Source organism: Bombyx mori, chromosome 25 (genome assembly GCF_030269925.1).
Source record: "Bombyx mori chromosome 25, ASM3026992v2".
NCBI lineage: Eukaryota > Metazoa > Arthropoda > Insecta > Lepidoptera > Bombycidae > Bombyx > Bombyx mori.
Window position 1 is genome coordinate 7,528,768 of NC_085131.1, and position 23,216 is coordinate 7,551,983.

General features: G+C 35.0%; 1 long non-coding RNA gene across 1 annotated transcript; it reads left to right on the top strand.

The window, feature by feature from the left end:
- The first annotated feature begins 8,775 nt into the window (after positions 1-8,775).
- On the top strand, positions 8,776-22,419 carry LOC105841560 (uncharacterized). Its single transcript, XR_009976687.1, has 3 exons — positions 8,776-11,480; positions 19,746-19,799; positions 22,254-22,419. It is a non-coding gene; the product is annotated as an uncharacterized LOC105841560 (long non-coding RNA).
- Positions 22,420-23,216: the final 797 nt, after the last annotated feature.

Here is a 23,216-nt window from a genome sequence, read left to right on the forward strand (position 1 = left end):
GTAATTTATTATTGATTTCTCCACTATTTAATGGATGCTATTATACATATAAACCTTCCTCTTCAATCACTCTATCTATTAAAAAAAACGCATCAAAATCTGTTGCGTATTTTTAAAGATTTAAGCATACATAGGGACAGAGAAACCGACTTTGTTTTATACTATGTAGTGATGACAAAAACCTTCCCCGACCACATCGATACGAATCGACAAACACAAAAACATTCCTTATACATTATAGATCGGCTAATCGTTTTTCTATTTGCAACAAAGGCATCCATCTGTTCCGTTGAAAGTATAGCTGTGTGTGTGCGGTACTCGGTTATTTAGGTCAGGGGAAGCTGCAGGGTGGTCGGGTGGCAGGGGTGGGGGGAACGTGGGCGGGTCATCTCTTTCACCCTGTATCGATCGAAACACCCACACACAGGAAGGCGTCATTTACACAGTCACTATACATATATAGCATTATGTTTGAGTTGTCGTGTTTAAAAAAAAAAGTAATAAGATCCACGGTATTTTGTACTTGTAATGTTGTTTTGAATGCTGTGAATAGATGGATTTGTTCAAAAGTATATTGAATTTAATGTTGCCATTTAACGTAAAAAAAAACAAAGTGGCCTTGGAAACGTGTTTTTAAATAAACAAAATTAGAATTAAATTACTGAAATAATGTTTTTTTTTAACTATGTAACTAAATTAAAATTTCGGGATCCTTACAATTGCGTTCCGCTCGTATGTCGCAATAGCTGGAGAGGAGTAGATACATCCTTTTTTACAATATCACTAAAGAATTGTGGTTTAAAAATTTGCGCAACGAAACGCAGTATCAGTAAGGGTAGTTAGTTAGTACATATTCAAATGGCGACGGAAAAGCCTTAGTCGTTCTTTACCACGAAAACGAATGCATTGGAAATAGTAAAGGCGATATTAAATCTTAAAAGTAATTTTAATTAAAACATCATGTTTTTTTTATGATAAGTGAAAAAATAGGAATAACATGTTATGCAAAATACGGAAATGATGACATAACATGAACTACGTTGCCGCTGGACAAAGTTATGAAAAAACAATCATCCAATCTATTATTGGCTATAAAATATTGAAATGACAGAAATTGTAAATGGAGAACATCCAGCCTCCATAATAATAATATGAACGTTCGCCCAAAAAATTCAAAATAAGTTTGTAAATCAAAACCTCGCCTAGTCCTAACCTTTAAATATAGCTCAGCACAATTAATAAGAAAAAATGAGTCCCTTTTAAACTAAATGGTATTGTTCCAAATAATAAAAATAAAAATTTGAAATAATAAGTCATCAACGCACTGGTCACAAAACGAGCATAAAAGAGCCAATTATGTTTTTTTAGTAGTATCTATACTACTATATCAATATAGTTAAGGTTCTTAGAAGAACCTTCAAGAATATTGGTTTAAATAAAAACTCATTGAAGACCAATAGATTCTGTACTATTCTCTATCGTGGCGCGATCGCGGATTCTTGTTTGAAGAACGCAACAGGCGTTCGACAATAAATTTAAGACCTTTTGAGCGAGCTCAAAAGAACCATTGAGACTTCGACTGCAAGGCTCAAGGCGATTCGGGAGTCAGTTTGTGACGTATATAGGTTCCGGCAACCGCTTCATACCATTTTTTTTTTTTTAACGCTGGGGAATCCATTTACGGATACCCGGTCGAGGGGGGTAAGAGACCGGGTTATGTCGGACTCCGGCGCCTCTAGAGAAGAACAGGGAGAAGAAGAAGACAGGGGTCCTCCTCTTCTACCAATTCCTGCCGGGAGACTACGCCTTGAGAAAGGCGCGCGAGGCACTGCACGGCGTCAGCCACCAAGAGCTACCCCGCAAAACCGACTACCGACTAAACCCCATCGAGCCCCACCACTCCGACTCCACGAAACCCACGGTACCGCACAGTGCGCGCCGAAGAACCGCTTCATACCAAATAGGCCGTAAGCTCTTTCAACATGATAATCAAAAATCATCATCCACATTACATTTACGTATCAACTTCTTAAAGTGTTTAAACATTAAGCAATAAAAATCGTCAAATCGGATATGCGTCACAGTATCCTGGTGGACCGAAGACACATCCTGGTTTTTATATTATTGAATGACGCAATATTCTAGGCATGTCTATATTATTGCGTGCCTGGTCCCAGCTAAAATCAATATTAGTTAGGCGTTATACCTACATAATAATATAACACAGATGACTAATTTTCGGGTCTGCGCGAATTATGTGTGTACTGATTCAGTCATATCGGTTTTAAGATATACTTAAGTAACGATGCGGTGGTAGATTCTGCTCTTGCTAGGGCTAATGTTAGCAAACTCGTCTAGCTGAGCCCCGTGAGCTCGCCTACTCGTTCGGTGAATCTAGTATAACCCATCGAAGTTGCTAAAATAGATAGGTAAAAATAAAAGCTTAAGTAATGTCTTAATAGACTTAATGTGCTTTGTGATAGCAATCCGCAAATTATTTCATTTTAAAACTACCCTCAATCCATTATTAACGTCGTTTAAAAATAATAATCTATACCAATCTATACTTTATATATATAATCTATACTCTATACTAATATTATAAAGAGGAAAGATTTGTTTGTTTGTTTGTTTCGAATAGGCTCCGAAACTACTGGGTCGATTTGAAAAATTCTTTTTCCATTAAAAGCCGACATTGTCCCTGATGAACATAGGCTACTTTTTTTTTTTTTTGTTTCATGTGTGTTTTAATGTTTCCGCAGCGAAGCGAGGGCGGGTCGCTAGTAACATTATAAAGAGGAAAGATTTGTTTGTTTGTTTGTATTGAATAGGCTCCAAAACTACTGAACCGATTTGAAAAATTCTTTCACTGTTGGGAAGCCACACTATCCCCGAGTGACATAGGCTATATTCTTTTTTTTTAAAAATTAGGGATCCTTACTAAAACTCCAATAATATTATGAAAACTAAAAAAATAATAATATAAAAATAGATAAAAACAAATATTATTTAAATGAAAATAATAGTTCATTAAAATAATAATTGTTATTCAAACTACCTTTATAATTTTATATTTTTCGAAACCTGATTCAAATATAAGGATTAATGCGTGTGTATTATAATTTTTTATTTTGAAATTTTTGTTAAAGACCCCGAGCGACGCCGGAGCGGGCCGCTAGTAGAAAATAAATGTGTATCCAACAATTTTCCTAGCTCATCCATTAGACAGAGCGGTAGGTACGTGTACGTTATTGTACATCCCGTTGAGCACCGGCGCGGCGCCCTTGTCCTTGCGGAGGCGGCAATCGATAGGCGCGCGCCCGCTCAGCTGAGCGCCCCGCCCGCACGTGTAAACATTCCCCGGTGATTTGAACAGTACCCTCACAAAACGTTTATTTGTTTTTCTGCAGTCATTTAATCCTGATCTGTGATTGAGCTCGAAACATCTTCGAGAAGACCATCGCACCTGCGATCAACTATGGTAAGATTTAATTAATAACGACTGACAATCGACCTTGACCACCAAAACTAATTGGAAATAACGAAATTAATATAATCTATATATTAATACGTGAAGGAAAAACTTTGTATCCCTTTTTACGAAAATTGCGCGGACGGAGGAGTATGAAATTTCCCACACTTATAGAAATTATAGAGAAGGAGTGCACAATGTTAATATTTTTTTAAATAATACATTAAATCAATAAAAAAAACATTACACACACTACCGTGTATTTGACATACACACGAATGCATACCTACTATTTATTTATTGTCAATTGACGTCTGTGGTCAAATTGAGAATAGATTAAATATTGTTTGTCTTTATTAATATTTTTCTATAGTGTAGTGTTGGTGAAATTTGTGATTATAGAATAGTATTTGAAAATATAATCATCTTTTAATTTCAATTAATTATAGTCGAATTTCGATTACCGGGTGACCACTAGTGACAATAAAAACGACAGATTAAACCGTAGTAAAAGTAGTTTCAATTAAGTCTGTGCTAACAATTTTCTTTTTTTTTTAGTTTTCTTTAGTTTCAAATTTCGAAATGTGTCATTCTTCTAAACAAAGAATGTCAATCAAATGTTAATTTCGTAATTCGACCGAACTTGAGTGTGTTAGCTAGTCGCTTAGGTTCCGTTATCGAGTTATTTTAAGAGTCTCGAAAGCCTCCAACCCTCGTCAGTTCTGTTATTGAAATTGGAAACGAGAGTGTCATTAATTCGAATCACACCTACGCACACTGAACACGTAATTAGATTAGACGTGAATGAGAAATGAAAATGGATAAATCGGACGTCTTTTTCCTTAGTGTAAAACTAGAAATAATAATAAAGTATATTTTATTTGAGAAATAATTTAATTAATTAATTTAATAAATTCAAGAAAAAATTTATTCCAAGGGAAAATGTGTAAATTATTTTATGTTATTTTGTGAACAGATGAAAACAGTTTTTTTATTCTTAATTACCAACAAAATCCAACAACCAATACGTGTATTATGATATAATATTAAAATGTTTTTCTGTACTTTGGTTTACATTACAATATTTATTTCGATATATATTTCCAGTTTCCTAGAGATACCTATTAAGTAGCCCTATTTGCGTCAATCCGCTAGCCGCCATCGAAAAATTTACAAATTTACAATCGACCCTAAATTTAGAAATTGAAACTATAATTTTTCTACAAGTATTGGTAACACGTCTATGGATCGTGGAATGTATTATTAATTCCACCAGAACGAATCTTCTAGATTTAATCCAATATACTGGAGCTAACCTAATGATTTAGGTAAGTCAATTCACTTCACATGTGGTAGGACCTCTTATGAGTCCGCACGGGTAGATACCACCGCCCCGCCTGTTTCTGCCGTGAAGCAGTAATGCGTTTCGGCTTGAAGGGTGGGGCAGCCGTTGTAACTATTCTGAGATCTTAGAACTTATATCTCAAGGTGGGTGGCGTATTTACGTTGTAGATGTCTATGGGCTCCAGTAACCACTTAACACCAGGTGGGCTGTGAGCTCGTCCACCCATATAAGCAATAAAAAAATAAATAAAAAAACTTCACGTGCCGTGTACAAGTACGTTATACTACAAAATTCATTGCATACTATGTTCTACGGCTTTTGCATGTCGTAGACATAATTAAAATGACTTCAATTATTTAATAGAGGAGGGCCATTACCCCGAAAACCGTAAATTACTGGAAACTTCGTAAATAGTAATAAAATAATCAACGCTAGTTAGACCGTAAAAATAGTTTTAAATAAATTTGTAATAGTTGCCTTTATCTTTTTATATAATTATTTTGTTACTCTCTTTTGTTGCACAATGGAGTGGCATGTTCTCTAGGTAAATAATCTCATTAAATAAAGAAAGAAAAAAAAAATTGTAAACCAATGTCAGCAATCTTAGAATCGTAGGGAGAGGATAATTTGAAAAATTATTTCTAAATTGAAATTAATGACGGAAAGTTCCTATGAAACTTCACGTCGCTTCAGAAGGTTTCAAAAAAAATGTGACATATGATTTGCTTTTTATTCCTTTTGAAATCGATTAAATAGGGTGTCGAGTGTGTACATCGCATGAAATACTATAAATAGGCTATACACTTTGTATTTTTCAGTATTTTTTATTTATTTATAGTAATAGTAACGAATTATAATTATGTATTATATTATCTATATATTATATGTATAGTAGTATGTATTATATTATGATAATAAATTCATGAAATACTCATATTGAAAAATCTGCATACCTACTTCAGTAAATATCGTAAAACAGGCAATCAAAGACACCTATAAATATACATTTTAATAAACAAAGTATATGAGAGTATGAACTCTCATGTATAAAGGCCGATACTTTTTCAATACACATAAAATAGTATTTTAAAACAGTTTATTCACAATTAACGCAACAATTTGATACATTTTTTTTGTTATTTTGCGGCCATATTAATCCGTACTTTTAAATAATAATGTCGTCGGTTACTTTGGTGCTACGATCGTGATATTTCAGTTTTCGATAAGGCGACCCCGCCCTTAAGCTGTGACGTCGTTTGCAGAGAGTCAGAACATAATATAACATCCTAAAAGGTTGTATGGTAAAAACGCGTCAAAGCCTTGTTTAGCGCAAAATTATCTAAGCTAAGTTTTAAAATATTTTGACTTGTAAAAACATTAGAAAACCAACTTTGTGAGTCGTGAAGATAATTAAAACGACTATTCGGTTTAATCTTTAACTTTAGTTTTAGTTTCCTTCGCCAAGGACAACCAAGAACATTTAAAAAAATTAAAATCACGTTTTTGTGTTATAGCAGGGTTTCTTATTGTATTAAAGTTAAAGTAGACTTTTCCCTGAATTTTCTTATCATAGTTTTCGGCCAAGCTAAAATGAACTTGGGCCGCACCTTGTTCCTGTGACGCAGTTAACGGTGACGCACTTAGCTGAAGCCAGTTACTGAAATTAGCTTACGAGGCAAAGTTTTGAAGCTTCAAAGTAGATAGCCATGTGGGTGTACAGGTACCCCTGGCATTGACGAAGTCCGTGGGCGGCGGAGAACAATTTTCATCGGGAGGATCGGAAGCTTTTTGCCGCGGTTAGAAATGAAATTAATTCTTGGTCGACCGTGACCACGAATACTGTAAAGTATTTCAAATGTCGGAAATAATAGATTTAATAAAACCGTAGTTAAACCATAAAGGTAGTAAAAATCAGATTAAGTTGAACCTTAAAGGTTCTTATGTCTGTAGACATTATAGATCGACATTAATCATTAAAATACACTTTTTCGTCCTTGATTTGTGCTTAGCAATAAGACGTCAATTATTTTTTCTACAGAAATAGCGAAAAACTAGAAACTTAACATTCCAATGTAAAATATGAATACAAAATATTAAAATAATAATAGTCATTTAACTTGCCTAAAATAACATCAACGTTAGTTATACATATATTGAATATGGCAACCCCGAGCCTACGCCATGATGCGGTCGGTAATATAATACAAGTCCTGAAGGCCTGACCTTAGATTAAATCAATACTGTAATAAACACGTAACTGAATACACGTCAGTACTTCTGTAATAAAGATTTAATTTCATATTCCACCACCCTCGTCGGATACCTACAGAAAGACTCCAGAGAAGGGAGTATTGACTAAGCTCACTGACTGATGATGTCGAAGACAGAGCGAAATGGAGCAGAAAAATAAGGGACGTTGAATCCAGCACAATGTGGGATGAATAGCTAGGAAGAGAGAGAGAGAGAGAGAGAGAGAGAGTCCAGTAACCATTTAACACCAGGTGGGCTGTGAGTTCGTCCATCTATAAGAGCAAAAAAATAATATCAAATTTTCATAGAGTATATTATAATACGATAAACATAGTAAATTTCGTTTTCTATGAAATGTCACATTTTCGGAGTCACTAAGACTTACAAAATACAATGCCTCTATAAATGAAATACAAAATGTATGTAGAACGAAATAGGAGGCTTACAGCTAGGGCTGTCAAATGCTTTTTTTTTTTTCGAAGACGTCATATTTTTTAAAAAGGAGAAAAAAATTAAGTAGTCTTTCAATTTCAAAGTTTTCTCCGTCCTTGTTACCTAACCCTTGTAAAACAAAAACTTACATCATAAATTTTTCGTAAACTGTTGTATTATCTTTTAAAGAAGTAACTCCCAATCTAAATGTCTTCAAGACATCATAATAAAATCGACATTTTTAAATTATTTCCTGAATTTATTCGTTAGAGTAACATCAAATGCTCTAAGCGATTTAGTTCCACGAAGACTTTTAATTTTTTACCATATTTTTACATTTACATCAACAGCTAAGTACCATTTCTCTGTTAGTTAAGTTTTTTTTTTTTGTAGTAGCTGGCGAGTAACAATATTATTATCCTTTTAAACAGTCTGTTTTTATTCTTCCAAAAATATTTGTGAACCGATTTTGTTTCGTTTAGTTACAGGTTTCGGCATCACTTGTTTTTTTTTTTTAAATAATATTTTTCTAATACTAACCAAAGACAAAATGGAATACATAAATTAATCTTAGTCTTGACTTACTACGTCTGAATTTTAATCATTGGCCAGGACACTAGTTTTATTAAACACACATCCCTTGGCTTTTAAAGTGTAGGTATGCACCTCTGTAAATTTAAAAATCATGTTGCACCTAGTAATTACGAAAACTTTCTAAACTTCTTAGTTCGTAATAAAAAAAATTCAACCATTACCAAAAATCTTGATTCATTTAATTGTACATTCCTATCTCGGCCGTAATAACCAAAGATTCAAATATTCTCACAGAAAATATGCTACAATATAATAAACAACATTTAGTTGGCAACCTTATTTATAAGCGGCTTATTTTATACTCGACCTTTGACATTTGAAAGGAAATTCTGTGCCCCGGGACGCAAAAAAAGAATTGGAATACATCAACAGTTTATAAATGAAATGTTTTGTTTGGTCCTTAAAAATGTTCGCTTTCGGTGTTAAAGCACAAGAATAAACTAGATTAACAATTCAGTTTAATGCTGCCATCATCCAGTAAGCTCATTAGTGCTCTTTGAGCAAATCTTTTTCAAGCTACTTTCATGGGCCTTCCAGGAGCGAAAAGACACAGTTACAGTCTAAAATTCCGCAGTATCGTCTTTTCTAGCTACTAGCAAGTTATCCTGCATTTTTTTCTTTCTTTCTGGCTTTTGTTACTTAGATTTAAGTACAACTTTGCCATCGTCGGGTAGTCGAGGTATCAACATAATAATGCTAAGACATTTACATTAATTACATTTACAGGCAAGAACATTTACCTATTTAGTTTTAAAATTTTTGCATTGAACAGTTAGTAGGAACTACAATTTTATATTATTATCGTCTATGAAAGATCCAAGCGAGTAGACTACCTTTTTACTGGGGAAAGTTAATAGTGCATTTTGTCTAGCCATTACACCCCACAGCCACGGCAAAAATTTTTTTTCGCAAGTCTAATACTAGAGTAGACGTTTTTTTTTGGATCGCCGTCCTCTTTTCGTTGCCATAAATCAAGTTTTTCCCGTAAAATTATTTAAAATATTTAACGATTTTCAAAAACTAACCTAAACTTCGAAATCGTTTATTGTAAACAAACTCGTTTCCAAACGTTCGCCAAATACAATCGAAATAAATTTATGGAAACATCTCAAGGGCAATCAGTGAGATAGCTTGATTAAAAAGGCCTAAAGCGCGAGTCTATCCGTCGAGACGTCCAGATATGCGAACTGGTTTGTCAGGTAGACCTACTGCCAAGTTTGAGGAATGTAAAACGAAAGAAAAACATTGCGGGGACGACGCAAATATCGCTCACCCTTCTCCCCGGCTATGCGACGATGTGCCGAAAATATAATTCCTATTTTGGTACGTAATCCTTTCCTTCCTAATATTTCCGTATTTCAATTTTTGCAGTAGAACGTAATAACGGATTTAAATTTGAAAAAAAAAAGTTTTTTTTTTTCAAGCATTATACATAAAAGCGTAGCCAGAGAGGGGGAAGAGGTCGACCGAAGAAGACATGGATGGAGTGTGTGAATGACGATATGAGAGAGAGAGGAGTGAGTGTTGAGATGACGGCTGATAGAAGAGAATGGAAGAGAAAAATTAGCTGTGCCGACCCCACATAGTGGGATAAGGTGGAGAAAAAGAAGAAGACATAAAAGCGTAGCCAATGTAAACCGCTCTTAATCGTTACCTAATTAATTATGGGTATTGTTAACTTTTGTTATGGAAGCGTGAGTCGAACTCAAACAAACTTCGAACAATCGAACAAGTTCTTACTTCACTTCAACAATTCATAAAGTGAACATAATTTTATTTTATTTACTGGTGGTAGGAACTCTTGTGAGTCCGCACGGGTAGGTACCACAACGCCTATTTCTGCCGTGAAACAGTAATGCGTTTCGGTTTGAAGGGTGGGATAGCCATTGTAACTATGCTGAGACCTTAGAACGTATATCTCAAGATGAGTGGCGCAGTTACGTTATAGATGTCTATGGGCTCCAGTAACCAGTTAACACCAGCTATGAAGCTCGTCCACCCATCTAAGCTATAAAAAAAAACATAAATATTATGTCGAAACTAGTGTTAAATGAGTAATTAGTGGCTAAGCCCGGACGGAGTTTAGCACTAGAACCTACGCAGGTTCCGAGGGACAACTGCGCGCGCATTCACATCGATCTTCAAACTCAACTCCCCGATCAGATCCCCCTCTCGTCTCCCGCCTCCCACAGCCTGACACGTGTAGGAAGATGCCACATCGCCCACATCTTTTTGATTACTGATTTTGTTACGTAGAAACGTATTACGCTTCGCCGAACTGTTTATTTCTGAATTAATATCCACGAAATGTATTTAGAGCAGTTAATAAACATAGTATTTTGGGTTAATACTATTTGTTAATTCAACAAAAATTTCATGGAATTCACTTTTATTCATTGATGTCTAAGAGTTTCTAGATTCGTACTAGTGATTAAATAATTTTCGAGATTTACTAATAGGTTAAGTATTATAAATGTTATCAAAGGATAAATGGCTACTGATGGCGAACATGTCGGTTGGCAACGAAATTCTCAAGAGTCGAGCGACTAGTTTTTGTGAGCCGGTGTTACATCAGATCTGCCTCGAGCAAAACGCCCAGTCATCAGCCCCTGGGTTATTATCAAAATGAATTTGACTAACAGCAATTTTAAATACAGAATTTAAAAAAAAAATGTCTTGTTTCAATTACTTTATAAGCCTTAATTTGTGTTAGAAACAGGAAATCGTGAAATCACAATATGTTTATAATACTATCATGGGATATCAGTACTAATGGAATTTATGGAGACTTATTGCAAAGTAGTTTGTGTAATAAAGGAAGAAGTATTCCTGGAGAACATGGCGGAGTTATCGTTCACGTACATAAATAGGGAGTGGAAATGGGCCCGGACAGGAAGGCGGGCGGGAGAGGGGCGATGCAGCTGCCGGTGCATCACTAGCCCCGCGTCCCGTGCCGCGCCGCGCCGGCCCATTGCCAAGTTCAATGCCAAGGTCATGCGCGCGCGAGTGCGGCTGCGCGCCGCAATGCAGGAGCGGCCGGCGACAGGCGTCCACCTCACCGTCAGTTCCTCACCGACGACCGCGCCACACACCGCATCGCCTGAACTACACGCGTTCCAGCGGCTCACCTAATAAATACCTATTAAAGTACTATAATCACAGCGACGCGGTAGTCGGTAGCAGATTATTGCGTGAACCAATCGATGACGGTCGCGCTCAAATCGCGATGATTTCAGGTGAACCGTTGTAAATGGCGGTGCAAGGCGATGCGATGGTCACACCGCGATATTGTTCTCAGATGTGACGAGCTCTGAACATTACGAAGTTCCTCCGGCTGTGCCACGACAACTACGTGTCCACTTTACAATCAGAACAACACGCGCAAAAGTAAGTGGATTTGAACAGATATATTTTTTTACTTAAGTACCTACGTCATTCCGCTGCCACATAAATAAGTAAGCAATGATACATAATTTTGTCATCAGGGATTCTAAGAGTTTATTTAGTTAAAGAAGACTACTTAATCGAAAATCTCAATTTTATTCAAGACTACGTGTGATTGAAATATTATTTTTGAACAGACATTTCCAGTATCAATATTTTACTTCTTCCTTTCTCTCTCGTAATTTAATCGATCAATACAAAAATTACATAATGTAATAAATATAATAAGTTTAAAAATCATCACAAGAAAAACCAACGGAAAAATATACCTAATGTAACAACGCAAACAAGTCAGATCTTGATAAATTTATAAAAATATATATTCACAATAATAGCACAAGTCATACATTTGTATTACGTTTTTATTTGTATGAGCGGGTATTACACATATCGAACGCCGGCACGTGTCGACAACAATTTGCCAAATACGCGTTTTAAAATCTATCATGCTCGTTACGTTTTATTTATAAATAAATAAACTTGTTTGTAATGTAATAATTGTACTGTAAACTCTTATAAAAAAATTGGGATTGAAATTTTTCGTAGAGTAATTTTGATTCTGGTTCCCGTCAAGGGCACCGACCATACTGCTGAGGGTTAAAATATTCTTGATTCGGACAGCAAGCAAAAAAATGTTATAGAACTCTCAAGTTCAAGGTGATCGGGCGCTTGCGCTCGAACAACTCACCGGCTTAAACGACGTCATAATATCCGATAATAATATGACAAAACTTCAAATCAGCAACGCAATCCGCAGACAATATTAAAACAAAAATAAATAAAGAAATGAGAAGATTCTTGTTCGTATTTTATTGATAAATACTGTTTTTCGATCTTAATTATGAATTAAGACCGCAATTTTAGATGTCACACCCTGCGCCATTTTGCCATTATATACCTGGTAAAATGTCGGTACTTTTTGATTTGTTTTTCTTAAATAATAAGGCCGGTTTTCATTTTTTATTTACCGTAGAACAAAAACTGGAACTTCTTAGTAATAATTCACGTCTCAGAGTACTTGATTTTTTTGGCTGCTTTATTGAACATTGTTCGTTGTTTTAATGTAGCACAGGGAATCGTTATGAATTTAAGGGCGTGTAATAATTGAATTCGGCAGAAATACAAATGGAGATTTTAATGAAAGTCACTTCTCTAAATGATTATTCTTTTTTTCGACAACGTCCGTTTGAGCATATTAGTACAAACCTCCTATGTAAATAATTAAGGAAGCAACTCTGCAACAAAAACACAAAGAATTACCAACGAGAACTGTTTTAACAAACAGCCTGTCAATTTCCTTCATAACCTCGTGCTTCGTGTCCAATAATTGATTTTTCATGGTCATTATTCATGGTCGCACCGATCAGAAGTAATAAACTTAACATAATGTATGTGTACTACAAATAATTGGGATTTCAGATACAAAACGTCGAATACGGTTCGTAAGGACATTCTAATCGAATTACATTAAAATTTGTATGAGGGCCTCCCACATGCTCACACGCCTGTATCGCCTTGAACTCTGTGTCCGCAAAACCGAATAACAATAAACCAATGTAATACGTACGTCTCCGACATTTTGTCGTTGTCCGAACAGTAAAAAGCCTCACCAAAACTGTTTAAAACTCTGTGTTTCTGTACATTCCACTACCTGAATTACGAAAGATACTTAAATTACTGTTTCCTCCTTGAATTCGCCAAATCGACACAAGTGACTAATCGCAGAAATTCAGCGGTGCAATTCAATAAAACGATTCGATTGGTTCTTATTCCAAAACAAACGTGCTTGCCGTTCTAAACGGATTTAATTTGGAATTCCTTCAGAAATAGTTTACATAGTAAAACTAGAATTCTACACGTCCTATATTTACAAGCAACTTAAAAAAATATGCACATTTTTCGACCACTCAAAGCTTGAGTATATTAAATTAGTAGATTGAATAAAATCTTTAATATACACATTCCTTTGGTCTCATCATTCGATGCTCTTATCAGCTGACGAGCGAATACGTCACTTTGACGTATTGTCGACAACATGGCCGACAAAATGGCGAGTCGTTTGTTTATTTACAACTTTGCAATATATAAGAGCTACCTAAATACAATGACATTGCATGAGACAAGTTATCAGTACAAAAAAACTCGTCTTAATTAAGAGGTTGACTAACTAGATAACTAATTTGATGACTGTCTGTATCTTCACGTAAGGAATTCATAAATATATGCTGAAGCAATGAAGGCTGAGGTTGAAGGTATTAAGCAAAAAACCGGTTTGCACATGAGATATTTATTACACATGTATAAAAATTAATGCACCACATACTATAAAAACAATATGAAAAACATTCCATATATAAAAGAACAAATAAACATAGCATATGTATGTAGCACGTGCTCATAGTGTGATACCTGAGATCCTAATAAATAAACATCTAGTCTTGCCAAACCGTGTGCGACTGTTCCACATGTTTGCTGTAAATCCGGTTTGTAGTAATCACTATCTCAGATGTAAGTATATATATTCCGTGGTTCTCAATTTACAACAATGATTGGACAACCTACAGACAAACGCTGGTTAAAATCACTTAGCATTTACGTAAGACTTGTGTAATTATATTGTTCCTTGCGCTGACGACAAACGTCTGAATTATATGGATGCGAAACATTCTATATAATATATGAATTTGCTCTTGTATCGGACACGTTTACAGGATAAAATTTTTTTGGATTTTCTTATATAATATGCATCAACAAGTTCACGGTCTATACTATTATTGTACAGTATAACGGTTATGCTACCCTTCGAACTGGAACGCAATACACATGACTGTGTCGCGGGGTTGCGGCAGAAATTGACAGGATGGAGGTATCTACCGGTGCGGGCTTAAAATACGCCCTACCTAGTTGGCTGGCAACGATAGTGAGTTGGTATAATAGTCAAGAACGTTAGATTAAAACTGAGACCATGTTATAGACTCATGTCTCGAGATGGGTGGCGGCATTTACGTTGTAGATTGGTAGGCAGCGGCTTGGCTTTGCCCCTGGCATTGCTGAAGTCCATGGGCGACGGTAACCACTCACCATCAGGGGGGGCTGTATGCTCGTCTGCCTACAAGGGCAATAAAAAAAAACATCCGGTTACCACTAAATACCAGGTGGGTTTTGAGCTCGTCCAACCATCTAAACAAAAAAAATTCAAGGACGCTACTGCCCATTATCTGATAAATCCATTAGTTGCATTACCTATACGATATTCACGGGAAGAGGTGGTGATATACTAAGGTCACACAGTCAAAAACTGAAGCGTAAACTTAAATTCTTTCATCGATATTTAGACGTAAGGTTGAATTTTCAACTACATTGACGGCTATCCTAACTTTCGAATTGCAACGTATTGTCTTTTCGCGGCAAATTTAAGTAGAATAATGCGGTGACGATACACTACTATATACACTTATGTATTTTTTATGGAGATAGAAGGGTAGGCAAGCTCTTTCCCAACCTGCTACTAAGTTGTAACTGTAGCAAATAGACACCAATATCTTGAGACACGTAGTCCAAAACTCAAACGAAGCTCAAAACCTTGCCGTGCTCTATAATAATATCTTCATATTCGGTTATATTATGCAAGATTCTCTGGCTTCCAACCATAACTCGTTCAACTGTTTCCTCAATGTAAAATTCGTCATAACTAGTTTGCATACGCTATGATTTGGTTTTGTATCGGAATTTACGTATGCATATCCCACACCCACTCATTGTGGCAAACATTATTTCCACGCCCACGAGTACCGAGCTAGAATCCATTGAGGAGTTATACACACATCTAAATCACTAAATGCTATGAAATCATGAAAATATCAAGACAACGTCGATAATGTTCTTATCAATAATGTTCTAGCTTATCAATTTCATTAAGGAGATGCATAATGCGGATGTCACGTAAGCTGGCAATTCCATATTTAATGAGACGTGCACGGACCGACTTACGCACACGTATAAGGAAATTTGCAACAGTGTATAAGACCAAGAATACACACGATCATCTGTATGCGTGCGACACACTAACCAATGTGGACCCTTTTCTAAGCTTACACGTGTAACAAATTGATGCAGCGTGGTGGGGTGATGTTATGTTTAGGGCCCGGCTTGTGTGTGTTGCAGCTTGTGCGATGCAGATGTGCGGTGGGGGCACGCGGGGCAGGGCCAGGGTCGAACGAGCAGACCTTGAGCGGGCCTAGCAACACCGCTGCCAGCACACGCCTTATTTATTTCTGTTTAACTCGTCTGCACGTTTGCTTGCAATTTAAACGTTTTATGGAGCCCGTAATGGCAGCAGACGGGAATGTGACCTTTGTGTGCATTCGTCAGATGATCCCCTAGGCGAGACGCAGGATACGAACGGAATTTTAAACAGTTTTGTCTTGCTTGTTTATCTTAATGATCATATGATTTAATTTTCTTTTTATAGTTTCATATAGATAAAATTATAAGTTCGTTAGATTTATTTTTGATTTATTGATTCTTAAATGTAATAAGAAAATAAAATTGAACACAGTAAATCGACTGAAGTGACGGTGTGAAGTGATTTATTCATTGTCTATTCTGTTTATGATAATTGTGGTACGATTCAGATTGCGTCTGGTTTTATTTTAAAAAAAAATCACGGTACAATATTCCAGTAATATTAAATTTGTTGTTTTCTTTAGTTTCTCGTTGATAACAACAACGGATTTGCTGTGGAATTTTAATTCAAATGTCATTTTATGCGATTGCACCTGCATTTATGTCTTCGTAATCCGTATAAAGACATCCCTGTTTTGTAGAAACATAAGTAATTTAGATCAAAATCTCCAAGCACGTACGGTGGTTTCCCTATTCGGATTCGTCAAAGGGAGTTATTTGGATGTAAAGTTTTAATGAAAACATTGGATGTGATAAAAGAGTTGTTCAAAAATTTAAAAATATACTCAAACTTCAGTAGGAAAAAAAAGGATGAAAGCAGTAAGAACCCGACATATATTTATAAATACTAGTAGTCCCCCGGTAGTCGAAATTCGACTATAATAAATTGAAATTATAAGCTTGCACGCTATTATGATTCTATTGTCAAAGACTGTTATACTTCTGTAATCACAGATTTCGGAAAGATTATGTAGATTTTATCTATTCTCAGTTTGACCACAGACTTTATACAATATGAAAAGTTTGACAGTAAAAAAATATAATGCATGAGTGTGTGTGTGCGTGTGTGTATGTCAAATGCATGATAGTGTGTGTAATGTCTTTTTTAATTGATTTAATGTATTTTTTATGCATAAATAAAAAAAAATAACATTCTGCACTCCCTCTCTATATTCTTTATAAGTGTGGGAAATTTCATACTCTTCATCCGCGCAATTTTCGTAAAAACGAATACAAAGTTTTTGGTTCACGTATTAATATATAGATTTATAGCAATAGTAACCGTAGTTGGACCCAAATAAGGCTTCAGCGCCTCGAAGGCCTCGAAGAGCTAAATTTCTTCCAAAGGCACTGTTGTGGAAGGATGCGGTGCCCCACCATGTGTATTTTCCCAAGAAAGCCTCACGAGGTCACGACCCTCAGCGTTAAGGATTATCGACGCAAGAAAAATCGTGGTAGTGGTGAAACCCAAAACACCGCATCAATCGAAATACATCAATTTCATTAACAAAACACTTGAACCCCATGTCATAGGTACCAATGAAAATTGTGGTATGCATAAAAAGTAAATAAACGACTATATACAAACAAAGTATGAAATTATTATGTCCTTATTTAAGGTTCAATAATTTTCGAAATACATGGTATTATATAAATTTTTTTTGTTTTATAACCAATACCGAGAAAATTCAGTTACTGTAATATTCGATAACTTATCGTATTAGTACAAAGATATAAAACGTTACATTGTCGTTACATAACCGTTATTCAAGAAATGTAATGTAAAATGTTGCATGCAAAACTATATAATTATGTACTGCCGAAATAGGCTGCTCACAATTTTGGAACATGCCAAAATATTCACAGCATTATAAATACCGCCCAATACATTTTCCAGAATGGAAACGGTACTCTAATTTGGTTTGCACTGCATAGTATTGCATCGGAAAACGATATGTCTATTTATAAATTGTGTTAAGTGTGTATGTAACCTTTACGAATTTGAACCAGTTTCACCGCACAGAGATTGTCGCTACAAGACGGAATCGTAATGTTGAGATCCAAGGTTAACACAAAGTACAAGAAAATTTATTAAAATGAAAAATTAATAATAATTTCATATAAATCAATCAGTTGAACTGACAAAGGTTCGGAGAATGTCTTCGCATAAGAGAACGCAACTGAAGTGTGAACAAGATTAACTCAGGACGAGAGAACGGGCTTATTCAAAAAGAGACTTATGCAGTAAGCTCAGTTGTTTTATCTGAAACTGAGCAGTCCTAACAATAGAGTTAAAATTCCTTTGTCATCCTTGCCTGAAACACAATGGTTGAGCTGCTTAGGCACTCTTGAGCCATGAACGGGCTCAATAATGAAAACAGAATAGTTGGTCCAAACTGTCTTCAAGTTGGATACTAAGTTAAATAACAATATTTGTTAGAGCGTCTTATATTTATCGTGTTTTACAAATTTTGTGGCCAAATTATTAAGTTTCTCGTATCGCATGAAACGAACGATTGAAATATCCCGTCAACTGTATTTAGGTACTAAGATAATATCTGGTTCCCGTTCCTGTGTTGAACACAAAACAAACGACTTGAGATTTACAGAAGGATTACAGTAGATATAAGATAAGCGCCATTCAGTAGTTTCAGTTCATTACTTGGAAATACAATAGGTGCTTCATGTAGATTTAACCTATGGTTGCCTTGGAAAAAAACTAAAGCAACGTACACGCTTCCGTCATGATCAAATTACATGACCGTGTAATTGGCACCTTAGATGGTCTCAGGCTAACAAACAACCTGCTTGTCATTAATTTGTCTGTTATAATGTGTGCTAATGTCTTTGTTCGAAATCACCGTCCTTTGAGTTGTGACCAAATGTTATTGAAGAGTTACGAAGGAGTTTCTTTGTTTGTTTTGGAGCAATGCTAATGACGAAAATGTTATACGTAAGTTAAAATAGTCATGTCCTAGGAAGTTCTAGGATATATTATATAGCATGGAAAATATTCTCCTTTATAAGTCCCTTTCTATATAGGTATGTACCAAGTAAGAGCGTACATGAAATGTTCGATCAATATCGAATCTACTGCACAGACTCCGTTCACGTCCTAGATTTCCAGGTACCCCCCTACTCACACCCCTTGTCCCAGCCAGCTGACCTAGATCCAGTAAATCAATTTAGCCTGAGTCGGGTCCTAGCTATCCAGGCACTCCCGGGCTGCCCTTTGACATTTCGAAGCGTAGGCGGGTGAGGCGCATGCGCTGTTTTCTCCCCCTGTCACGGCACGAGTGGGCTGATGACGCAGAACCTAGGAGCCGGTAAATTATTTATAGAAACGGAATAAGCTCGAATGCTAAATTATATTTGGGAATATTGCTTAAGGAAACCATTTTGATATTTCTCTGATTTGTACTGTAATTATTATTAGAAGAATTGCTGGCGTAATTAATTGTAGTATTATGTGACGGGACGTTATTAATGAGACTGGTTTGAAACAGACTTGTTTGAATATTGTATATTTTTTGTGATTGCTTTACAGTGAATGAAAAAATGAATATTTTATAGACTATTTCTCAAAGATTATCATTTATTTTAAATAAATAAAAAAATTGCCCTTTTAGGCAGACGAGCATACGTGATGACACCTGATAGTGAGTGGAGTGGTTACCGTTGCTCATGGACGTCAACAATGCCAGAGGCAGAACCAAGCTGCTGCCTACCCTTGAAATAATATTTTAGTCTTGTATAACAAAACCCTGATTGAGTTGAAAGGTAGGTGTGCAATTGCATTAGTTTTTTTTTCCTACCTAAGCTGAGAGCCTTGAGAGGCTATTTCAGCGTAACCTTAACCAGTAGGTGAGCTCACGGGGTTGAACCTGAAGACGTTGCTAACTCGAACCCTAGCAAGAGTCGTGCTTCGCAGAATCTTTGCACTAGGATAGCGACTCCTATATGCAATTGAACCAGAACAGAGTAATCGATAATTTAAAAAAGAATATTATTTTTTCATTGCAGGTAATCTACCTAGAACAAGATATGATTGAACTGAAGGATTCCAGGATCGGTAAGGTAAGTTCCACAGGTAAATGAGTCGACTATTATCAAAGCCGGCAATGTGACTTTTGGACAATTATTGGTAAATCAGAAAAACGAATTATTGACTTTGTATTCCATTGGCAGTCACAAAACTCTTCTGAACGACATCTTAGATAAATAACAGGTTAAGTATTAACCTTTATTTAATGCAGATTTTGAACCGTATTCTTTGAAGGAGACGATTATATTCAAATCAATCTGTATTGACATATCAATCTATTTTTTTTTGTCCAAATGTACAGATTGCCACCTTTGATAATAGACGACTCAAATAAACTATTTCTTAATTTTCAACTTTTTGGGTCCTTGAAATTTTGAAACTAGTAGTCATTAGCTCTCATTTATTATTATAAACATAAACATACTTTAATTAGTCAGACTGTTCAAAGCTTAAAATATTTTAATTTAAATAAATTTTAAATTACACAAAATTCGAATAACGAAAAGCAAAACATTTTCTATCTTTTTGTTTACGAAAAGTTAATCTGGAGTTATCATAAACAATTTTGTACAAAGTAATGGATAAACCTTGTCCAGATAATCCTATGCGTTAAAACTAAAAACAATGTATATATAATAACTATTTAAAAAAAAAAATATGTGCCTATTTATTACTCTTTAAGTTCGAAGATTTGACATCACCAGGACATAACCGAGTTTTGCTTCTTTGTTTATTTATCTACGATCATAAATCTATATTTACCAAGTAACGTTTGGAAACGATATCTGCTACGAACATTTGTTTATTAATTTTCATTTAATATACCTAAGCTATGACAACATGTTATCAAACTTTAGGACTGAGCCGAAACCAAATTTAGTTAATTCGGCTCGGATGATAATTTTATTAATCTACTCTACGTGTACTCTAAGCGCACTTGGTTCAAGAAGAGTGTATTTTTTTTCTATATATTCGCTGGTAGCCTAAGGGGCTATTCGAGCTATACCCAATCAGGTAGGTGAGCTCACAGGCTCAATGTGAGAATATTTGCTAACAGTAGCCCTAGCAATCGCAGTGCTTCGCAAAATCTACCAGCGAATCGGAATCGCGACCCACTGAGAAGATACGACGAGAAACTCAGTGGGATAAAAGAGTGTTGAGAGAACAGGTGATACAAACTACTGTCTGACTTTAACATATATATAATAATATATGAAAATATAATGGGTTATCTCTTTACGTGTACCACTCAACGATAATATCATAACTAATATTGCTGTTACATATACATGTATTTCAATAAAAATATACATACATAATGCTATTATTTAGGTTTTTATGGAATGTATTTTTAATGTAGTATAATTTTATTTCATACTTGATAATAGTTTTTCCTTTCTTCGAGTAGTGCCACATAAGAATAATGTAACATCATATTGATAGTTCAATATGTCTATCCGAAATCTGAGACGAATAAAATGACCCTTTTATCTATATATTAATACGTGAAGCAAAAACTTTGTATCCCTTTTTAAGAAAATTGCCCAGACGGAGGAGGATGAAATTTTCCACACTTATAGAGAATATAGAGAAGAAGTGCACAATGCTAATATTTTTTTTAAATAATGCATGAAAGATACATTAAATCAATAAAGAAAACATTACACACACAACATACCATGTATTTGACGCACACACGCATGCATACTATTTATTGTCAAACTTTTGTTGTCAAATTGAGAATAGAATATGGTTTTGTCTTTGTTAATATTTTTTATAGTGTAGTCTTGGCGAAATTTTTGATTATAGAAGTATAAAATACAATAAAAATAGTGTACAAACTTACAATTCCAATTAATTATAGTCGAATTTCGACTACTGCGGGATCTCTAGTTAGTTTAAATTCTTCAGAACGTATTCTCAAAAATGTAGACATGTCTATACTAGAAAAAACATTACCCTCCACTTTTGGGATTCAGATAGTACAACCATGTTGTATGTATTTAAGTTGAACATATCGTGAATCATAAACGGCCAATTCAAATGATACCGTCTAAAAAGGTTCATTGTTTTGGTAAAGCGCCTTTTTATCTCGCTTCGATAAGCATTGCAAACACGTGTAGATAACGAAATGTTTATTATTTATAGCATACGTTCACAATGCACATAATACAATGTTCAGTGGCTTATACATGAAGTTAGTTTCAACATAGATAACATAATTAATTACTTGCAATAATATTTTCAGTTTCAAAGTTGAATCATCAACATTGTAGCTAAACTAGTTAGACTTCTTAACAAATTTCTTTAGTTTTCGCGAGTTAATAATTAGGTTATCTGAGAAAGTAAATTATGTTTACCTATTAAATAATTTTATTTGAAACAGTTACTTCATTCTCGTATATTATCGAGAGAAAAAAACATCATATCATAAAAATATCATATCTCGAGTCGCGATTCTGTACATATAATTTTATTGTGTGCAGTAAAACACAACAGCGGATTTGGCTGTGTGCGTATCTCAAGGTCACGGTCGATACGTGCTTCAGGGGCGCCAGCCCAACCAACCCGAACCCATCCACGCCGAAAGTTACTAGGGGTGTTAAAAGCGCAAAAAGGATTGATAGTAAAAATATATCAATGAAAAAAAAACTGTTTTTTTTACATTTGATTTCTAATCCTATGTGTTGTATATATTGAATTTGTAAATAAATTGATGTATGTATTATATATTATGTGAAATTGTAAAATTTAAATTAGCATTGAGTCGAAGGTCGCACGTGGACCCAGCCGTCTACAGATTCTTATTTGTTTTAAAAATATACATAATATTGCTGTATAAAAAAAAGTTACAGAAATAAGGACATGATTTTTTTACCTATGTGTGTAATTATATAGTACTTTAACTCCTTTGCTTCAGTTATACCTGGATTATCTACATTTCAGTAATTACTTTTTATGTAGTATCACATCAGAAACTGAGTTATCGGAAGACCTTTCCCTAAAGCAAAAACAGTCGAAGAACTTTTCTGAATATCATTATGAGAGTATCGAAATGTTGCCAAAAAAATAATAATTTTGCAACAAGCTTACATTTTTCAAACTGTACAGTTACAGCCGATAGCTATGATAGAATGAAAGATGTTTTAAGAAATATAAGATTGTCAAGGTAAGTCGGTACAGAGCAAGGACATCCGCTGGGTGGAAAATCTTTCCTTTCATTACATATTTTCACAGCTTAATACTGAATTGCTATTTATCGTGTCTTTACACTGAATATAAGATACCTACCTGCTAAAAATGATTTTTAAATCGTCAGATACAAATTATTCATCAATTAAATTGTATTGTATTTATTAAGTATGAAAATTATGTTTTTTTTATTGTTTTGACTATATTCTGTTCCGGGAAAAATATTCAAGTGACAATTTAAAAAAATCAGCCTTAAA